At 43.7% G+C, this 20,619-nt stretch overlaps 1 pseudogene; it reads right to left on the bottom strand.

Moving 5' to 3' along the window:
* Positions 1-4,118: 4,118 nt before the first annotated feature.
* On the bottom strand, positions 4,119-4,431 carry LOC148122104 (small ribosomal subunit protein eS27 pseudogene; annotated as a pseudogene).
* Between the last annotated feature and the right edge of the window lie 16,188 nt (positions 4,432-20,619).

Genomic DNA, 20,619 nt, shown 5'->3' on the forward strand with positions numbered 1-20,619 from the left:
ATTTTGAAATAATATTCTGGTTATTGTGTGTTCGGAAACATTTTACTATTGTCAAAATATTTGCAATCCCTAAGTTTAGTTACATAGCTCATGGTGTAGAAACATGAGGCCACTGACTATCATGAAGAGAGATAATTGATTCTCTCAAGAAACTGAAGCAGAGAGTCAGATCATGAGGACTCTAGACACCAGAAAGCCTGCAAGTGAGGCAAGCAACTCAAAACCAGGACTGAGCTAAGGTCTGAATATGGAAGAGTCACCTGGCAAACTTATCACAACTCCGTGCCCGAAAGAGGAAGAAGAGCTGAATTCTAGGAAAACAAAGCGACCTCAGAAGAGTGGCCTGGCATGAGGATGTCTGCAGAGAAAACAGCCACTACCAGATCCTCTTCCGGGGAGCTCAGTCAAAGTATCATCACATCACACACCGGCAGGCAGACACTGAGGGGAGCCACCAATACGACACAGACTACATCAGAAAGGACAAAGAATTCTGCCGGCACAACAGTGCGCAGGGCAGGAAAAAGTGTTTTAAACCCTCAAATATCGGAGAGATGACTGAGTGGGTTTCTATGCAATCATGGGGATCCCAATTCTGATCCCTAGCATCCATGTAAAAGTCAGGCATGGTAGTGGGCACCTATAACCACTGAACATGGGAGTGGAGAAGATAGACAGATCCCAGTGACTCACTGACCAGTCAATCTAGCCCAGATAGTAAGCTTCAAGTTCAGCAAGAGACCCTGTCTCAAAAACCTAAGGTGAAGGCTTACCACTTGACTTCATCCCTCCCAGATACCACATCGAGTTTCTCTGTCCAGCACAGCCCTGTATATCTTGTACTAGGTAGGGCTCAGCCTGGTGAACCTGACCCTCCCCTCCACAAACCCTTCCCTATCACTAGATCTAGCCCTAGTCTCACATTCAGCCTAATCTGGATGGCTCTGCCCATGCCACCACAACCCCTAGGCTCTGAACTAGACACCAGTGTTAGGGTTCTCTAGAGTCGTAGAACTTATGGAATGAATCTCAATCTCTCTCTCTCTCTCTCTCTCTCTCTCTCTCTCTGTGTGTGTGTGTGTGTGTGTTATATGTATATATATATACATATATATATTGTATATTGCACACACACACACACACACACATATATATATATATATATATTATAATGTATGTGGAACTGAAAAACTCAATAACCCAACTAGAAAACTGAAGGAGAGCCTTAAAAGTAGAATGGACAAGTAGAAATTAGAATATCAGGGCTTAAAATAATTAGATCATACAAGCAAAGAATATTTTAAAAATTTAAAATACAGGAAAAGAACATGCAGAAACTGTGAGACACCATGAAAAGACTAAGTCTTCATATTACAGGCATAGATGAGAGAGAAGAATCCCAGGTCAATAGCATAGACCAGCTCTTCAACAAGATCATAGGAGAAAATGTCCCCAAACTAAGAAAAGTCATACAGATACAAGAAATTAATATAGAGTTCAAAATAGATGAGACCAGAAAAGAAACTCCCACAATCTACCATTACTAAAATACTAAATATACAGAACAAAGAAAGAGTATTCAAAGTTGAAAGAGAGAAAAAAAAACATAAATCAAAAATAAAGTAATACCAATTGGAATGATAGCCCATTCTCTCAATGGAAACTCAGAACCACAGCCTGGGCAAAGTCTTTCAAATTCTGAAAGACCCCAAATGCCAACCTAGATGGCTGACCCAGAAAAACTGTCAATGGTGGCTGAAGGAGAAAGAAAAGCTTTCTGTAATTCAAACAGGATAAAAGGATTCATTTCTAGCAGACCAACACTGAAAGAATACTGGAAGCAATACTTCAAACCGAGGAGAGGAGTTAACTAAGAGACTGCAGGAAGACAACAAATGAAGGTATGACTTCTAAAACAACGTAGAACTAAGAATACAGTGACTGCAGTCAACACACACCTTTTAGTAATAACTTTAAATTAACGGCCTCAATTCTCTAATAAAAAGACACAGGCTGTCTACAGAAACTTTGTCTTGGTTTTAAAGAAGCACCACCGTAAAGTGAGAGGTTAGCAAAAGTATTCCAATCAAATGGTACAGGAAGCAAGCTGGCACTGCTGTCCTAATATCCGGCAAAACAGACTTCAAACTGAAACTAGAAAGAGAAGATCAAGGACACTTCCTTCTAATCAAGGGAGCAGTGAACCGAAAAGACATTACAATGCTCATAATATACATGTACCAAACTCTATCGTAGCCATTATAAAAAGCATACTACTGAAATTAAAGACACAGATTAACATCAACCCATTAATGGTAGGTAATTTCAGTACCCTGCTTTATCCAGTAGATAGGACATCTAAAACAGTAAACAAGAATATAAGAATTAAATGACATAGTACATCAAATGTACTTAACAGGTATCTACAGAATATCCACCCAAATTCCAGAGAACACACATTCTACTCAACAATTTCCAGAAGCTTCTCTAAAATAGATCACATCCTGGGATACAAAAAAAGTCTTTAAAAACTGAAGTAGGGGCTGAAGAAATGACTCAGCAGTTAAGTGCACTGACTGCATTTCCAGAGGACCCAGGTTCAATTCCCAGAACCCTCGTGGCCTCTTACAACTGTCTGTAACTCCAGTTCCAAGGATCCAACACACTTACACAGACATACATTCAGGCAAAACACCAATGCACAATTAGATAGATAGATAGATAGATAGATAGATAGATAGATAGATAGATAGATAGATAGATAGATAGATAGACAAGCAAGTTTAAAAAAATAAAAACTGCAGTAATTCCCTCCATCTGATAAGTATCATAACTTAAAACTGACAGAATAAACCTGTAGTAAATACACAAACTCATGGAGAAAAAATAATTACTAAATGATGAATGGGACAAAGAGGAAATCAAGAAAAAAATCCTAGAAATAAATGAAAATTAAAACAAACAAACCCTCTAGAACATATCAAAAGCAATCCAATGAGGGAAATTTCTGAGTGCCCACATAAAAAAAAAAAATCAGAAAAAGCACAGATAAATTCATGATGCAACTCAAGAATTTGAAATAAAACAAAACAAACATAAATCCAGGAAGAAATTATAAAAATCAGAGCATAAATTAATGAAACAGAACAAAAAAAATACAAAGAATCAATGGATCTAAGAGCTGGTTCTTTGAGAAGATAATAAGATCTACAATTTTCCAACTAATCAAAAGAAAGGAAAGACTCAAATGAATAGAAACAGAAATGAACAGGAAAACACATTACAACAGACACCAAAAAATTCAGAATATTGGAAAGGAATTTTTAAAATTATGTACTCTGTTAATTTGGAAAATCTGGGGAAAAAAAGTAGGATGAATTTCTAGATTCATTCAAACCACCAAAGTTAAACCAAGAAATATTGGAGTCCAGGTGACCTGGGGTTCCTTTGTCTGGGACAAACCTTGACTCAGATGTGGCCCCTTACTGCGGAACTGTGAGAAAGGTAAGACCTAGGAGGAATGTCCTCCAGGGCCAACCAAAGCCACAAGGACAAGGATCTGCAGAAGGAAGAACTTAGAAAAGCGTCAAAGATACTGTTTGCTCAAGCTCTGCTTACAATCCTATCTCTAGTAGCTAGCTAAACAATATATAAACAGCAAGGAATAAATAAAAATTGTTAATTTCTGAAATGAACTCAGAGTCCTGTATCGTCCTGTGTTGCCCATGGTTGTACATGGCAGAGAAGAGATCAACAACCTAAACAGATACATAACAAATGAAGAGACAGAAACAGTGACAAAGAGCCTTCCAATTTAAAAAGACTTAGGCCTGGATGAATTCACAGGAGATTTCTAACAGACTTTCAAGGAAGACCTACATCCTTCTTCTTTTTTTAAAAAAAAAAGATTTATTTATTATTAATACAGTATTCTGCCTGCATGTATGCCTGCATGCCAGAAAAGGGCACCAGATCTCATCATAGATGGTTGTAAGCCACCATGTGGTTGCTGGGAATTGAACTCAGGTCCTCTGAAAGAGCAGCCAGTGCTCTTAACCTCTGAGCCATCTCTCTAGCCCAACCTACATCCTTCTTTTATATATATATCCAAAATGTGTTTATTGGGATGGTTCCCATTCATCTTGAATCCTGAAGGAGCATCCCCTGTCAGTCTTGCTCTCCCGCCTGTAGGCTGACAGAGGACAGTGGAGCAGCCGACACACAAGACAACCGTCTGTGCATGGCTAAAGACCGTGGTGATTTTATAGCATCCTGGGCACTTCACATCCATAAAGTAGGAATTGGGGCTCTGCACCAGGTGCTTTTTCTTGTGTTTCCTCTTTTCCTCCTCTGGAGAGGGATGAAGGAGATCCTTTGCCAGAGGCTGTTCTCGTAGGGAGGTCATCACCGCCGGAAAGCCCTACATCCTTCTTAAATTATTTAAAAAAATAAAAACCAAAGGACCACTCCTAAACTACTTATTTTGGTTTTACTTGAAAAGCCTTGGGATTTATTTTATTTACCTAAAATTACATATAAAACATATAAGTATATTATATGTAATATACATATGTATAGTTTACATTATAGTTGAAATATGTATACAGTTTAAATGAAATTATGCCACTTGGACCTACAGGGATCCCAACAATAGCCACAGACCATCTAACAGAACCCCCAGTACCAAGCCTCAGAAACTCCATTTCAAGTTGTTGGTCAAGGTAGTCCAGGAGACTCTCAGAACAGTATGCTAGTGTAGTTGCCTCCCAGAGGCTGAAGGTTAAGTCGCTATTGCTGAAGACACATGGATTAAGGACACAGTTTGGAGGCTCCACGCTGGTCTGTCCTGAGAGCCTCATTTTGCAGGAAAGTGCTGTGCAAGCTGCCAGCACTGGGATTTAAGCGCGTACTTGTTCGGTTTTTCTCCATGAGTGCCGGGATGCAGACTCAAGTCCTCTGCTTGTGTGGTACAGCGGTTTACATTGGAGACTCTTCCCCAGACTAAGGAGTGCGGAGAGCTTCTGGCAGAACTGGGGTTTTCACTTTAACCGGCCAGGGGGCTGTTCTTAGTCCTGATACATGTAGAAACTCACCTAACATGCACAAGGCCCAGGTTTCAGTCTCCAGAAAATAAAAGTTCCCAGCCATCTTCCACTCAAATGTCCTTGGCAGAACCGGGTGTCACACAGCCCTGCTTGAATGGTAAAAGAGACTCGGAAGGAAGTGTGCAGAATCTTCAGCTTCTAAAGGTAGATTCCTGGGTAAGGAGGAAGATGGGAAATGGCCATTTTTTTTCACAGCAGCAGTGCTTGCCAGTGTGTAAATACGAGCTGCGTTGCTGACTTGCTTGTCAGAAGATGAGCTTGTGAACACGAAAAGGTGTAACTGAGCAGTCATTGCTGACCTGCCGCACTGCCACGCCCACAGGCTTCCGCATACTCTTCTCTGACTAGAAGGCTACAAGCTTTCCACTCCCTCTTCCTTCCCTCCACCCTGGGCCTGTGAGCACCAGAGAAGGAGCCATTATTCTTGAACTCGTTCATTAGCCAGAAGGTGTTCACATTTCCCAGGAAGACAGTTCTTGCCCTTGCAAGACTTGCAATGGAGTGCAGCAGGGGAAACACCATGTATGTTCATCAGTAAAGGCTATCATTGGTAATGCCCCTCCAGGGGCTGACTAGTTCATTCATTTTGCAAGTAGCAACTCTTTGCTGGCACTCTTCTATGTACTGTGTACAAAGGTGGTCCCTATGCCAAGAGCTTGCTTTCTGTATTCTGGTGCAGAGGAGACAAGATCACACACAAGCAAGCCACTGCATAAGCGTCAGGGAACACCTTTAAGAGAAGGTGATGGTGATACTTGAAATATGAATAATGAGATGGAGCCAGTAGTGGAGAGATTTGAGTGAAGAGCACAAAAATGAGAACTAGAAAAGACTATTTTTCTATTATAATATACAATAGAATATATAACATATAATAAAATAGACCATTTTTCTATTGTCGTATATAATACATATAATACATAGCTATTGTATGGTATGGGGGGGGCAGGAGACAAGCTTCCTAGGTGCCAGTGTCATCTGGAGTTTTAGTGAAGGTCTGTATGTTACTTAGAGAGCTGAAGGCATGATGAAGTTAGGGGCAGAGCGCACTGCATGAAGTCAAGTGTTGAAACACAGATGTGAATTATGATGTTTACAGATGTGATGGCATAGGCTTCCATGGACTGTGAGCAGAAGGTACAGAGATGGGGTGTCTTTGGAGTGCGGCTGCAGGCCTGCTGCTGGAAGGAATGTGGGTCACAGGCCTTGTCCACAGCTGGCACACCACTGACAGATGGGGAAGGCTGGGCTAGACTGCTGTCTTAGTTAGGGTTTCTATTGCTGTGAAGAGACACCATGACCAGGCAACTATTTTTTTTTTTTGAGCCTGTCCTGGAACTAGCTCTTATAGACCAGGCTGACCTTGAACTCACAGAGATCTGCCTGCTTCCGAGTGCTGAGATTAAAGGTGTGCACTACCACTGCCTGGCTACCATGGCAACTCATATAAAGGAAAACATTAGTTGGGTTGGTTTGCAGTTTCAGAGGTTTGGTCCATTGTCATCATAGCAGGACATGTGGCATGCAGGCAGACATGGTGCTGGAGAGGCAGCTTAGAGTTCTACATCTTGCGGACAACAGGAAGTGAACTGCATGCCACACAGAACATGAGCAAAGGAGACCTCAAAGCCCACCCCACAGTAACAACACTTTCTGCAGTAAGGCCACACCCACTCCAACAAAGCCACACCTTCTAATAGTGCCACTCCCTTTGGGGACTATAGGGACCATATTATACAGGCCCATATTTCTACACTGTATGGTGCCCAGACTTTCAGGCCACAGTTTGCACTTGCCATACGGGAGGTGGTCACCCAGCCTCTTGAGACAAACTGACGCCACCCTAACAAAGGGTCAGGATACGCTAATGTCTAATGTCACTCTGCTCCTTCTTTGTGATTTGGGAGGTCACCTGGGGAAGAGGTGTTAATTCTTCTACGTGACAGAGCAGACATGCAGAGCAGGCATAGGCAGGAAGACGACAAGATGGGCATAGAAAAGTATGGACAGGACCACAGTCATTCGCCCCGCTACCTAGGAAACAGAAGGCTAATGAATTTCCCCCTCAGTTACGTTTTTAGTATAAAAGCTGTTTGGAGAATAAATATGGGTGATTTTTAGGATGTGAATTCAGGATTTCATAAAGGATCCCTCAAAACTCCCTCCCTATAAAGACATGTGAGTTGTGTCTTTATTCCCACACCACTCCGGTTCGAGAAATAATTTATGTCGGGGCTAGACCTCGACAGGGGATCATTTTCTTTTAAACCAGCACACTGCCCATGGTATTTAAAGAAAGACCCAGATTATTGATAGGCTGGAAGGACAGTCAAGTCCTACCGTACTTGAGAAACCTTGAGAGGCACAGGAGACATCCTGTGTGAAGAGAAGCTAGAAGGAGTAGTAGAAAGAAGCAGAGATAGGAAGAGATGGTAAGATCACACTATGGATATTTTAAACCTCATCAAATAAATTATTTCTCATAAAAGTCCTTTGGCAACTAAGTAGTGGCCATTGTGATGACAGGTGCTGACATCCAAATGGCAGGAGGTTGGTGCTTCAGCAGGTCTACTGGCTCCTGTCATGAGGCCTCATCACTACTTGAGGCAATTAATCATAAGCCAGGGAATGTTCTAGGTCCCTATAGGTTCAGAAACTGTAAAGTGCTGGGCCTTGGTGGCACATGCCTTTAATCCCAGCACTTGAGAAGCAGAGGCAGGTTAATCTCCAAGTTCAAGGCCAGCCTGGTCTACAGAGAAAGTTCCAAGGCTACACAGAGAAACCCGGTCTCAAAAAACAGACAAAGGAAGGAAGGAAAAAAAAAAGAAGAGGAAAGAAACTGTTAAGTATTGGTTCTCCCAGAGGAGTGTAGGTGCCCTCTTACACTTGGACTGTTCCTGTCTCCATTGCTCTATTCAGCTCTCCCCTGGACAGTACTGTCCCTTATCACATACAAGTGTGCTTCTCAGATCCTTCAGAAGTTTATCAGGAGGTAGGGCTTCACACTGAGCCCTAGACTATGACCACTGAACATTTAGTATTCACTATATATTTAATCCTTACTACAAACACTTACAAAGCACACCCTAATTTACAGGATGATGTTTAGAATGCTATAGACCTTGCAACAAAACTGGATTCATCTGTATCACTCTGACCCACAAAGCCAAGCTCTTCCCCAGAAGTCTCTGTACTGTGTTTACCTGTGGCCATCGTCATTTATCTTCGAGCACACAGTTCATCTTTTCTGAAGTAGCCCTAAAGGTAACCTCAGTTTCCAGACCACAAAATTCTAGCCAAGATCCCAAGATTCCTTACAATCTGCAGATGCTTCTCCATTTGTCCAGAAGAGAGACAAACCCCTGAGCACATGCTGAAAGGCCTGGGCTGTGTTCTCATCACATACCTATGTCCAGGCCAACATCAGGACCACTTGGAGACTATTAAAAATGACCATGTGGTAGCACCATTTTCCCCAGCCTCTGGCCTGCTTCCTTTGAGATGACTAATAAGATGTTAAGTGACATGAGTATTTACCTTGCTAGTCACAGCCCTAAGTGTTTTACGTATTCATTCACTTAGCCCACAATTACCCCATGAAACAGATACTATTAGTCGCCTATTTAGCAGATGAGGTGATTGAGGCATAGGAAGATAATTAACTTGCTCAGATTATTAGCTAGTAGATGATAGAGGATTTGAATTCACATAATCAGATCAAGAACTATAACATTGGACTATCCATATATATATATGGATATATATATATACAACCCACCACCATTAGGCTCCAGATCCTAAATTTCTCCCAGCACCCATATAGAGAGGGTTGAATCCCAAATCTGGATTGTTTCTATGGAAAATGGACTATTAGGCCTGACTTTTTGATGTCACAGCAGGGAAGAGAAAATCAAGTCAATAGGCCGCAGTTACACTCGCTCGCGAGGGCCACTAGCCCAGGATAAACCATGTGGGTTCAGTTCCACCATGCTAACACTGACCCGCCCACATATGCGCAACTAGAGCACAGAAAAGAATGGCAATCTTGACACCAGTTCTTTAGAAATCCCCGGGGCTTTCTTCAGCTCCACCTAGAGTCTTGCTTAAGATGACTGTCATGATGAGCTGAAACACAGCCTTGATTTCCCAATGTGAGGAATTAAACTCTTGCCAAGGAATGGCCTATATTTAGCCATCACAAAGAACCCAACAAGAAACAGTCTACGTGTCTGTGTGTATCTAGTAACAGCCGTTGTTAGGCAGCGGACTAGCGCAGGCCACAGGTAGAATTTGAGAGAGAAGTAGAGCAGTGTTTGACCAACCAAGTTCCAGGGCTGCACAGAGAACCTGGCTTTGAGCACTAACAGGAAAAACTGCCAGCCTGTCCCTTTTAGCTCACCTCTGCCTACAAACTGGTGCTGGCCATTAGAGATGTCTATTACTCTTTATTTGGTACCTATTTTTGCCCACCCTGTGCTTCCCTGAGACAGCTGTGTTGAAGGGCATTGTCCCCAAGCAAACTCTAGAGGGTATGGTGCCGGTAAGAAACATTCATCCACTTATCGGGTGTGCACACTTTCCCCTTAATGCTTGAAGTTAGGACACAAAACAGGTTAAGAGATTAAGCAATTTGCCCCTGTTGCACAGCTACTAAGATGGGGCACTTTGAACCATTCTGTGGGGTCAGTGGTGGACAGTTGATGGACGTCAGCCAAAGACCCTAATGGAAGTGATTCCGGAGTTAGCGGATATTGGAGCTACGCTGGAGGGGCAACCAGAAGGCAGGAAAACACAGCCACCATGCAGAACACACCTCTGCTGGAATGGTCTAGGCCCCAGAACACAAAAATCTCCAGATACCGTATGGCTAGCAAGCCTCAGACAGGTCACCTCGACCACACCCTAGCGCTGCCACCCAGCCTATCCCCACACCTATGGGACTCTGGGCAGGAAGACAAATGGAGCTCACACACCCTTTGTCTAAATAGTGTACCTAAAAGTTATCAAACTAGTAAACTATAAGTCAAATATGTTTATCCTTCTACTCTGAAACATAAATCTCGAGAGTGGCAAGGAAGTCTGGGTTTGAAATTAGAATGTCAAAGAAGGGCGCGAACGAGTGGGCTCCTGCTCATGGCATAACCCTTCTCTTCACATCTCCTTGCTCCCCCTCCTCAGGGACTCCTACAGTATGGACACTGAACTTAAATATTTACACTCTGCTCACAGCTTTCATACAAAGCTGCCTTGGGCCACTGTTGGGGCCCATGCAAGCAGCACCATCCACCCAAAGGAAAGCAGACAGTGAGAAGCAGCTTTGAAGGCAGATTTGTGTCAGGATTCTCCAGCCGCAGGCCCAGGGGTGTTCTAGACAATGCCACCAGCTCCTCCTTGATCCTGAGGGAAGGGTCCGTCAGAGAAGAACTGGAATAGGGTCTTCTGAAGCTTGGGCCCTGTGCTAGGGGCCCCTCAGTGTGGGCCTAAGGATGTTGATGCCACCAGTTCCTTATTGTGAAACTTAGAGCATGTTAATTAATCTGTCTGTGTCTTGCTTTCTTCATGTGTAAAATTGAGATAATTACAGTCAGGAGGAGCAGGGGAATAAGTGAGCTTATTCACCATGGCTAATGTACCTAGAACAGTGCCTGGCAAACAGTAAGTGTTATATAAATACCAGCAATTAAGTGTGACTATTTGTTGGGATTAGTCAGGCATCTCTAGTTGTTAACAGGTTGCATGTGAAAACACTTCCTGACTGGTGATGGGCAGAGCAATTCCTACAGGCTTGGAGAATTCTCTCTTTAGACCAGAGTGTGTAATAACAGAAACTATGGGAAGGGGGGTGGGCAAGGAACAGGAGAGAGGAGGGGAGAAAGGAAGAGAGTGGGGCATTTGCTGCCAGTCATTTGTAAAGTTCACTGGGCAGGTAGTTTCTTGTCTCAATCATCTTTCCCACTTTTTAGGTAGGGTCCTGCTATCTGCCTCATCCCTAGCCTTGAACTCATGAGCCTTCTGCCTCAAGCCTTCCAAGTGCTGGGATTATAGGTATGAGGCACTACACTTAGTTGGGTAGACATTTTCTAGACTCTGGTAATGAGAGTGAGCAAGAGAGACAAGGCTTGTCTTCTTCCATCTCTCCCTGTTTGGGCAGGGGAGAAAGGTGTTTAATAAATGAAGAAGTAGATAAAGCAACAGAGGTGAGGACAGGTGGGAACATGCTGGGGACAGGTGGGGACAGCCTGGACAGGAGGGGACAGGTTGGGGACAGGTTGGGGACAGGGGGAACTACTTTCAGTAGGGTGGTCAAAGAAGACCCTTCTGAGGAGGTGACATTAGTAATGAAAAAAAAAGGATCCTCCATGAAAGATAAGCTCTCGCAAGGGCTCTAAGGTGCTGTGGATTTGACATGAGGAGCAGAAGGCCAGTGTGGCATAAAGTAGTTTACAAGAGTGACAGGAAGGAAAAGAGGGACCAATCAAGCACCTGTCAAAATCTCATATGTCTACCATTTGGGGATCTTGTTCTAGGTTTGATTGAGTAGCTCAGAGCCTGGGGTTCTTAATTCTTAACATTTTTGAGTAAGGCCAACACTATTTGTTTGGATATGTTAAGAACAGAGAGGCAGTAACATGTGATAATGTCAGATGTGTGAATCCTGACCTCGGTGCAGTTAGGGCTAAAAGTATAAATTTAGGAACACAGGTTTTACTTTGCAGCACTGGGGCTTGAACTTGGGGCCTTGCACATGCTAGGCAAGTATTTCACCACTGTGCCAGACTTCCATTTTTTACTATGACATAGGATGTCACTAGGTTTCCTAGGCTGGCCTTGAACTTGTAATTCTTTTTCCATGGTCCTCCACATAGCTGAGATTATGGCACCATGAGACCTGGCTTACGGATGGCATTTACAAAGTATAGAACTGTTTGAGGAGAAAGTGGAGGGATATGGAAGTGGTCTGGAGGCTGAGGCCACCACCCCCTACCATCACCCGTAACAAGCAGTGTCAGTGGTGTAGTGAGGTCAGAAGGCAGATTAGAGTGGGGTGAGAAACAAGGAAGTAGATACAGTCTTCAAAGACAGCTCTGGTGTGGTGAGGGAAGGAAGAAGATGGGACAGTCCCTGGAAGAAGTGAGAAGTTCAAGCCAGGAATTCTGCTTTTCTGGTTGGAGACAGCATGTGTGTTTGCTGAAAGGTTTGCTCTTGTGGGGCATAGAATTGGGATCAGGCACAAAGTCCTTGAGAGACCAGGGTCCTGGGAGCCAGCCAGCACATGCTCAGAGAGGTGGGTACTGAGATAAAGGTGCTGGATAAACGGCTGAGTGATGTGGGCACAAGGCAGCTTGAAGTGGGGAAGGGGAAGAAGTCCCCGGCTGGTGGCTTCTGTCCTGATGCCTTGTGTTAAGGGCATGAAAGAGATGAGGAAGACGTGCAATGATTTATCCTGGAGCACGAGGAGCAGCCCCGGGCCAGCATGAAGCTGTGGAGCTCCAGGAAGGCTCCAGGAAAGGAGTGGTGTTTGCGGTCTCTCTCCACTTCCCATGGTGGGGACTGGACCTGGTTCTGGTTACTAGGTGTATGACCCAGTGCAACTCTCTTAGCCTCCTGAAACTCAGCTTCTTCAGCTTTATCACTTCAAGCAGGATTGTTCTTTCTGCTTCCAAAGATCGTGTGAGTTAAGGTGCCTCTTGAACTGTCAAGCACCATCCCTGTGGAAGTCATGGTTCTTTCTGTCCTCTTACACCTGATCAAGAAAGGCAAGAAAGGTGGAGCGCTCCCAGAAGGCTGGGTCTCCATGACCAGCAGCAGATTCTACACTGGAAGATCACACCCTTCCAAGCTATGGGCTTTCCCTTCCATCTCCACTCCGTCCCCACAGGGCCTGAGAAATACAACTTCCCCCAACTCCAGGAGCAAAGGCAGCAAACTTCAGCATTAGGCTTACTCTCCATGGGTGTTGCTTCCAAGTACAGCAGGTGTAGCTGTCTTCCGACCACACAAGGGAGGGGAAACCCAGGGCCTGCCTCTGCCTTTTCTCCTGCTGAGCATCTCTGTCTGCAGAGTTGCCTTACAAGTGACATAGTCTCTCCACTCAGGGTTTCCACAAAAACCATCAGGTGAGTTGGGCCTTGCTGTGTGGGTGGTTTGGGAAAGAACAACCTTACAACACTTAGTTAAATATGCTTCACTGTGATCAAACAGAGGTGGGAATTTCCCTTTGGAAAACAGGAATCAAAGACCTTAAAGAATCTGCCCAGGGTGAGACACAGGTCACTGAAGAGTCCGGCAGCAACGAGTTTTTGTTTTTTCCTACGTACAACCCTGTCTCTTCCAGTCAGCCTGCCTGCTTCTAGGAAGAGCACGGGGAATGTTTACCGATTGCTTACTTGCCAGAACTCAATCTTTCAGGTTGAATGGACTCAGAGGCTGTTCTGGGATTAAGCCCTGATAATCAGAAGTCAATAGGAAGTACACAAATTCTGCTTGAAGTCATGTTGAGTTTAGCATTTGGTCTTTATCATGGAGAACAGAAGGACCAAAGAAAACAATAGTGGCTATTACATTTTATCCCCCCAAAAAATGGGATGCAAGAGACAAAATAAAGTCACTAGGGAATGAAAGTGGGGAAGACAGAACTCCTTCAAGTCAGAGAAACATCCAGTCGATGGAGAAGAAAAGCAGAAAAAAGCAGAGCTGAAGGCTAGAGAGAGGCAGACCTCCCCAGACACTTCTGTTATTCACCACACTGGTAGGCTGGTTACAAGGCAACCTGATGAACTCACGAGGTTATTCAGTGCCGAGTTCTCAAAGAAAGCTAGAGAAGGGCAGACAATCACTGACCCCAGACCTTTTCCTCTAATATAAAGTATTTCGTGAGAATTTTCACAAAGAAATGGGGAGAGGAGGTACTGATAGTACTTCTTTATATTCACAGTGACCCCTGAGACTAAGTAACAGTGCCCTTTTAAAATAACCGTTGGGGCTTGGCGTGTTGCTCATGATAGAGGGCTTGCCTACCATGGGTGAGACCCTGGCTTTAATTCCCATTATATGAGCTTCAGGAAAATTAAAAAATAATAATAAAGAAAAAAATTTGGACATTTATATATAACTATGGGTACATGCATTGGTACATTACTTTAAAGCTTGAACATTATTTTCTCTATCTATCTATCTATCTATCTATCTATCTATCTATCTATCTATCTATCTATCCAGTGTTCTGCCTGCATGTGCCTGCAGGTCAGAAGTGGGCACAAGATCTCATTACTGATGGTTGCGAGCCGCCATGTGGTTTGCTGGGAACTGAATTCAGGGCCTCTGGAAGAGCAGCCAGTGATCTTAACCTCTGAACCATCTCTCCAGCCCAGACATTTATATACAGCTGTGGGCATATGCACTGGAACAGTATGTTAAAGTTTGGACATTTCTATACAGTTGTGGGCGACTGCATTGGTAAAGAACTTTAGGAAAGTACTGGAATCTTGAGCAGTTTAGACCAATGAACTTTTGGAGGGAATAAGATACAAACACTAAAAAAACCTGTGAGTGTTTATGACGTAAAACACTAAAGCAAGCATAATATTCAAGGTTTAGTAATAACTGAGTATACTGTTAGCCATTCATATGATGGAATATGATACAGCCACTATAATTAGTGGTGTGTGTGCCAGAGCCAGTTCACACTGGCTTCCGGGACCTGGTTGTATGTTGTTCCAGGCCAGCAGTCAATGATGTTCTGCCAGTAACATAAAACCAGACACAGCTGGGTTGTTTGCACTGGGGAAACTAGCAAATACTACCAGTCACGCATCACTCCCACTGCCTAAGAGCAGGCTGTTAAACATTTCCTAAGCCAGGCATGGTGGAACTCATCTGTAATCCAACCCTGTACTACATAGTGACATCTTGTCTCAAAAAACCTAAATAGGGGCTGGAAAGATGGCTCAGTGGTTAAGAGTAATTGTTGTTCTTGCTGAGGACCTGGGTTCAATTCACAACAACCATATGGTAATCAGCCATAATCTAAGTTCCTGGGACCCCAACAGGCACACCCAGTGCACATACATGCATGCAATCAAAATAGTCATAAAGTAAACAAATAAATCTTTTTTAAAAAAATAAATAATAATAATAAGATTCCATCACACAACTGTTTATAGTGTTATGCAAGCAGAATATATCTATTAGTAACAATGTTAAAAACTGATAAAAATAACAATGAAATACTGACTAGAATACAAATTTAAAAAGATAACCATGATAAATTAATTTATTTTAAACTCCATTTATTGCTATAGTCTCAATCATAGAATTACAAATTCTAAGATGTTTAAAGCTGGAGATCTGTCCCATTACAACTACTAAGCTCCTAGGGGTTCATCATATTACTTATAAGAGCTGCAGTCTAGGTGCGGGCACATTAAAGAGCTGCAGGCAAACACTGAAGTTCACACAGGAAAGGCTTTGGAGGGCAAGCAGCGGCTCACAGGATGGCCTGCTTTTCTGACCGTGGGAAGGCTGACAGGATGGCCTGCTTCTCTGACTGTGGGAAGGCTGACAGGATGGCCTGTTTCTCTGACTGTGGGAAGGCTGACAGGATGGCCTGTTTCTCTGACTGTGGGAAGGCTGACAGGATGGCCTGCTTCTCTGACCGTGGGAAGGCGCTGCGGTCGTCACTGTGCGCAGAGCAGCTAAAGCTCTGTAAGAGTTTCAGTTTTAATTTTTCTATTAGAAAATCAGCAATGTTTTCTGGCCTGAAGACCACAGGTTAGATTTTAAGGGGCCTAATGCCATTGGAAAATGAGGGGAGAATCCCAGAAAAGAGTGACCAGACAGAGCTGTTCCCAACTTCTGTGCACAAGCTCTGCTTACCCTGAATCAGCCTAACTTGAGTGGAGACCAATGGGCCTAGGGCTGTCACCCAAAGAGGGAGTCTGTAGCATATATCTAACTAAGTTGACTTGGTTGGTTGCTAAAAAAAAACAAGACAAATGAAAAATAAGCCAATCCTATTTACAAAGGATTATGTGGAGTCTCTGCAGCACATACTTCTTGATACCAGGGACAGCCCAAATTAACTGGGTAGAAATACCCAGACCAAGAGGAACAGGAGGTTGGTGGGAGGATGGGGTGGGGAAATTACTTACAGAGCTAGCAACAACTATTCTCAATGGAAAGCAATCACACAATGACCCAGGTGCTGGAATCAAAGGACAGGGCTTTAAAACAGGGGCATCTTGTCAAGATACAAAGGAAACTCCATTTCCCCAGACTCCAAAGGCAGAAGGGACAAATGGCTCTCTGTGGTGCCTATGAACATACCGAAGCACCTGATGGCTTCCAGGCTCCCTCAGTACCACAAGTACCTGTTGCATCCTCGCTCTTCTCACCTCCTCCCTACCCTAAACTTCTCTAGTTCATGGCTTTCCTCCCACAGGTACATTCTCCTTATAGCCCTGCTATTTCAATACTGTGTCTCCCTCCTCCCCAGTCTCTCTGCTCTGCCATATTCTCCCTGCTTCTCTTATGGCCAGGTCCAATCAGCTGGCCATGTCCATTCTACTACTTTCTCTTTGCTCTGAACTCTTCCAGATGCCTCTGACTGTTCTTTCTCTCACATCTACAATAAAAACGTCCCCCTTAACCATATCATACCATCAGTTTATACACGTGGTGCCCAAACCTGGGAAGGACATAAATGGACCCCTTTCTAAGGGGCCTGGCCACTTCTAACCAAACCAAGATATATCCCTGCATTCAAATGATACAAGGGAAATATGTTTGCTGTGAACAAAATGGCAGTAGTCAGATGTGATGGTAATCATGTCAAACTCAACACACATGAGAAGGGCAACCTTCAATTGAAGAACTGCCTCTATCACGTTAGCCTGTAGGTTAGTTGATGTCAGAGAGCCCCACCCTCTGTGGAAGGCACCAGGTGGGCCTGGGTGGTACAAGAAGGGTAGCTGTAAGCAGTATTGAACTCCTGCATTGGCTTCCCTTGGTAATGGGCTATAGCCCATAAGCTGAAATAAAAGCTTTCTCCCTTTAAGTTGGTTTTTGCACAGTGTTTTATCACAGCACTAAAGAAAGCAAACTAGAACACTAGGCACAGTGGCACATGTTTGCAATCCCCAAGTATTTGAGAGGTTGAAATGGGGATTATAATTTTGAGTCTAGCCTGGGCTACATAGTGAGCACTTATCTCAAAGAACTACCTCCACCAAGTTTCATGAGTGAAAAAGCAGGGAATTGCAAAGGAAAAACAGAAATTATTTTTAAAATAAATGGAAATTCTAGAACTAAAAATTATATTATCTATAATAACATAAATTAAAAGTATAATATCAGTCAGGCAGTAGTAGCACATACCTATAGTCCCAGCACTCAGAAGGCAGAGGTAGGCAGATCTCTGTGAGTCCAAGGCCAGCCTGGTCTACAAAGAGAGTTCCAGGACAGCCAGGGCTGTTACACAGAGAAACCCTGTCTCAAAAAACAAAAACAAAAAAGTATAATATCTGAAATATAGTAATTAGGAAATGGGCTTAATAAAATGGGGATAACTGAGGAAAATTCCATGACTATAAAGGTGGACCAATAGAAATTAATCTAAGACCAAATATGGAAACAAAATTTAAGAAAAAAAGCAGAAAAGAGTTTCAAAGAACATGGAAGGGGATGCAATGGATGGTGAGGGGGATACATGGAAGGGGGTGTGAAAGTTGGGGTGGGGGCTGGGCAACATTCTTCCAAACACCAGGTCCCAAGGACAACTCAGCAAAAAAAAAATCAGTGGACACTTCACAAAGGGGAAAAAAGGAATCAAGGATAGTCATGAAAAAGACTGGCTAGAAAGTTAATTATATGATCAGATCTCCTATTGTTCAAGAACTTTTGTTTTCTAGACCCATTTATGAAACTTGGAAAGACCCAAGCTTAAGGATTCTAAACTAGACATTGTTTTCCTTATCCCCTGCCCTCCTCTACTGCCTCACCCTGAAAGCTGGCCCCTGGGGACTACATAAGCCAAGCACCCTCTTTGCTTTCTGATTGGTTGGCCAGAGAGTACAGACTGAAGAAGAAAGGGTTGAACATTATACTTTTCTGGAGCCCTCTCCAGCTTCCTCCTAATTCTAGCCACAGTGGCATTTTGTGGTTACAATTCCAGTTGGGTAGCCTCTCTTGCTGGACTCTAGCCCTTGTTAGTTTTCCTCATTAAGAACCTTTCCTCTCTTCCCTCTGCTTTAGGAGTGCTCAAAGGACTCTTAGTTATGGCTAGTCTCTAAGTTAGCTCTCTTAGCATGCCTATGCCTCTGTAAAGTCCTTCGCATAAGTCTGTTCAAGAAGTGTGATGGCTAAGACTGTCAAGTCGACTGGCTTTAGAACTAGCTAGGAGGCATACCATTGGGTATATGTAGGGACATTTTCACAGAGGTTTAACTGAGGATGGAAGACCCATCCTGAATGTGAGAGCACCCTCCCCACAGGATGGATCTTTGACTGAATGAATGAAGAAAAGTGGGAGGGAAGGAGGTGGGCATGAACATTCATTTCTTCTTACTTTTTGACTGAAGATAAAACGTGACCTCTGCCTAAGCTTTCTGTTGCCACATCTTCCCATCATGACTGTATCCTAAAACTGTGAGCTACCAACTGGTCAACCCACATCCACAGAACCAACTGGTCAATCTCTGTTGTCCATAAAATGATGGCCAACTGGTCGACCTGTGTATATACAATGCATTTAAAAAAAAAAAAAAGAGTCCAGCCAGCTAGGACATCTGTTCAACCCACATCCAGGAAGAAAAAAAGAATGAGTGGCTAAATCCAGCCAGACATCTGGTCAACCTGCTGTGTCCACAGAAAAGTGTGTGAGCAGCTTGTCTGGAATAACCTTTCCTTTTTTCCTTCCTTCCTTGCTTGCTTGCTTGCTTCCTTCCTTCCTTCCTTCCTTCTTTCCTTCCTTCCTTAGTGTTGTCTTTGTCATTGCAATAAGAAACTAATGCAATGGTTTGGAATGTACCTTCTCTTTGCTGCCATGAACTCGTTACTTCTTTTGAGACTTTCAGAATAGAATTCCAAATGCCTCCAGTTGTGGAAAGTGCAATAATTTGAATATAGTTTGAGTATATATACCCCCAGTGTTTCCTGTGATGAAATCTAGTGCCCACTGCGAAGTACTAAAAGGGCAGAAACTTAGCCTGGTACGGTGGGTGGCACATGCTTGTATAGAATCACTCAGAAGGCTGAAGCAGACTAAGAGCAGTGAGACAAAACAAGAGGGAACGGCAATCCAACTGTGGCGTGAAAAGGTGAGGCTGTGAGAAGTGGTCTGGATCAGGTGAGGTCATCATGGTGGAGGCATGATTGGCTTCTGAGTTGACAAGCAGGAGAACTGAGTGAGGTGGTGAATGACTATAGCCCCAGCACCCAAGGGAGGGAAGGGCCAGAAACAGGAATCTCTCTAGACAGTCAAGGCTGTAGTCTTGAAAAATTAAGGGCTGGGTTTGCAGCCCTGCAGGAGAACACCAAGCACAAGGCCCTGCTCTCCTCCTGCACCTCCAAACCCGCGGGGAAGGAGACAAGATGCACACCAGTGCCCTGTCTCTTACTGCATCCTGCCAGCAGGAAGGCCATGACCAGAGGTGGACCTTCAGAATCCTCAAAACAAAATGCCTTCCTTTTAATTTAGAATCTACTCAGCATGTGGTCCTATGTTACCAGCAAAAGAAAAGACTTACTAACACCCAAAGTTCATCTGGAGGACTTATGGGTAAGTTTCAAGGGACGAAACACGTGTGCCTTATCTGTAGCTGTCACTCCCTCCTAGCGCACACACCCTCTGATCCTTCCTGCTGATGAGTAAGTAGACAGTCACCTAATGCTGTTACCTGGTGACATGTTTGACCAAACACTCCTTGGTTGCTCACCATAATTATCCGGTTTTGCGGATAAGCTCCATTCTTCTCACCATCTACCTTATTAGATCTCCAAATTCCCTCTTTAATTCATGCATAATACAGGAATGACTCATAGGTAGGAAAGTCAACATGGTCCCTTCTTAGTCTCAACTGTAAAATGGGGCCGTATCAACCTCACAGTTAGAAAGAGGATCAAATGAATAATAGAGGCAGTGCTTAGAATGACAGGTGCAAAATGTTGTCTGTATTCTCAGCTGAGTCAGCTCAGCCTATTCTACTAAGATTTGTGAAGAGGGAGAAGTGGGGACCTGCCTAGAAATTTCTACCCCTCCCCCAATTCTCAATGGTTTCCACAGCACCCCATCCACTCTCCACTTCTCATTTCTGAAAGATTTCCTTTTCTGTCACTTGTTCATCTTAGGAAGCACAGTAAGCTCAGAGGTGACATATTGTTATTTATTTGTGGGTACCACAGTGAAGGAGTGGAGGTCAGAGGTCAACTTGTAGAAAGTTGGGTCTCTGGGGACCTTAGGGGAGGATTGAAGGGAGAGGGGAGAGGTAGGGAGGGAAGCAGAGAAAAATGTAGAGCT

This window comes from Myodes glareolus, chromosome 5 (assembly GCF_982192425.1).
Source record: "Myodes glareolus chromosome 5, mMyoGla1.1, whole genome shotgun sequence".
Classification (NCBI taxonomy): Eukaryota; Metazoa; Chordata; class Mammalia; order Rodentia; family Cricetidae; genus Myodes; species Myodes glareolus.